This window comes from Tursiops truncatus, chromosome 9 (assembly GCF_011762595.2).
Source record: "Tursiops truncatus isolate mTurTru1 chromosome 9, mTurTru1.mat.Y, whole genome shotgun sequence".
NCBI lineage: Eukaryota > Metazoa > Chordata > Mammalia > Artiodactyla > Delphinidae > Tursiops > Tursiops truncatus.
In genome coordinates this window covers 53,608,146-53,610,548 of record NC_047042.1, presented here as the reverse complement: position 1 = coordinate 53,610,548, position 2,403 = coordinate 53,608,146, and positions in this window count along the sequence as shown.

Below are 2,403 nucleotides of genomic sequence, written 5' to 3'. Positions count from 1 at the left end.
TAAATCCATACCTTTCTCTGAGACTTGGCCACTTTCAAGTTTTATTGCCCAAGCCTCTTACCTTCTGAACACATAGCCCATCTCAGAGACCATCAGCTTCACAACGTTCAGTGAAATTAGAAACACATTTTTTTTCTTTTGTATATTTGTTTTTAAGGGTATTTTACAACTTCAGGCCTTTAGAAACATATTATCTTCTCTGTTATGACTAAGGGATTAGAGGTTGGGAAAGTAGATGCCAGCTCTATTTAGCACTTTACTAACACACTCTGTGATGAGCGTTTTCTCTCATTTATGCCTACCTTATCTTAATACACAATAGTCAATGAAACTAATTGTTAAAGGGTATATTTGGGTGAAGGACACAATAAATGGTATGATTATCAAGACATATTATCATAAAATAATCTATTTTGCAACTTTTCAGCCAATGATGCTTATCAGTTAGGTCCTCCAAGCAACGGACATCAAGATAGGATTAGAGATATATTGGAGGAAATGCCTTGCGGGATAAAGGAGGAGGGAGCTTTCATATAGCTTTCACACCGCACAAGTCTTACACCTGTGAAAGACAAAAGTAAGGGGAGGATTGGGTAGGAAGAGATTCCGATTGCAGTGCAGTTGTGAAACACACTTGGCTGGCCTGATGGGAAATGCCCAAGCAAATGTTGCTCATTAGAGGAATCTTGCGTGAGGAAGTAATGGTTCCGGTACCTCTGACATGCACAGTCATTGGCTGGGAGTGGTCCAAGGGCAACATGAATCATGAATCCAGTGAGTGAGGTGGTGCATTCCAAGGAGTGGCAGCTGGAGGCTGTCAATCAGCTATGTCCCCATGCAGTAGATTCTCTTGAAGGGACATGTGACTATCTCCATGGCTGCCACTGATGTCTACTTGATGTATTTAGCCAGTTTCAAAGAGATATTTCTACTGTGAATTTCTTTTACAATATATTAAAGCCGGTTGACAGAGTCTCCTTCATACGGGGGGGAGAAATCCTAACAGGGATTAAATAATGGATAACTTTTTGTTGTTGGATATTCCTAAAATGTCTACTAAGAATTTTAATATTATCTCACTTTAGAGAATGTGAAAGGAGGTAAAATAACATTTTTTATTATTTAGCATTCTAATAATTATAGGCCATCTAAATATACCATTAGATAATACTATTCTAAAGTCCTATCATTTTTTTTTTGCGGTACGCGGGCCTCTCACTGTTGTGGCCTCTCCCGTTGCGGAGCACAGGCTCCAGATGTGTAGGCTCAGCGGCCATGGCTCACGGGCCCAGCCGCTCCGTGGCATGTGGGATCCTCCTGGTCGATGTCCCCTGCATCGGCAGGCGGACTCTCAACTACTGCGCCACCAGGGAAGCCCAAGTCCTATCATTTTTTAAAGGTAAAGTAGTTTACCGCTTTAGCACTTACTGAAAAGTACAAAATTGCTAACTAGATCTACCTGTTTTGATCAGTCTGTCCTTTTGATCCTTTTGATTTTGATCTACAACCATTTTCAACTGAATCACTTGCTTCCAAAAGGACTGGAAAAACTCCTAGCCTGGGAATAAGATCATCTGTTGTCTAATTGTGCTTTGTCACCATGTAGCTGTGTGACCTTGTGGAAATTAATTTACCCCCTTGGGCTTCAGTTTCCAAATCTATGAAATCTTGTAGGTGAAGTTGGAGGTTATGGTTAAAATGTCTCTATATTTGTTATCAAAAACTAAAATAAAGATATGGAAGCTATATTTAAGAAATGTGTGGACAGCACATATATTGGAAAATGCAATTAATATTTAAAAAATCTTCCAGGCTGAAATGATAGTTTACTTTCCATAAGATAAACTTTAATAAGGATAGAGTGGGTTGTTTGTTTTTTAAAAATAAACCTTTTATTTTAAGACAAGTTTTAGATTTACATAATTGTGAAGATAGTACAGGGTGCTTATTTATTTTTGCTTTACATAAGTTTAAAAATATTGGTGGCAGTCAGTGTTGAGTGGGTGGTATTAGTGCTGACAGGGGGCAGAGATGGGGCTAGTGGGGCAGATGGTGGAGAGACTGGACTTAACATTTTATGTGAAAAGAATTTAGGCATATTATGTGATGTGATCCTGATATCATGTGACTTTCAAAAAAAAAACCTAATAAATGCTTAACTACATTAATAGAGACTCATGATCCAGAATAAGGGAAACAACAGTCATATTGTACTCTAACTTGGCTACACCCTATCTGGAGTTCTGGTTTTGGTTTTAAAAGGAACATTGAAATGTTTGTAGGAGATCTAAAGAAGAGGGAGCAGGGTGATGAAAGATACAGAAATTATGTAAGAGAAGAGACTGAAGGAGCTGGAGAGGTTTAGTGTGAACGAGAGAAGACTTAGCAGGGACCCACAACCAA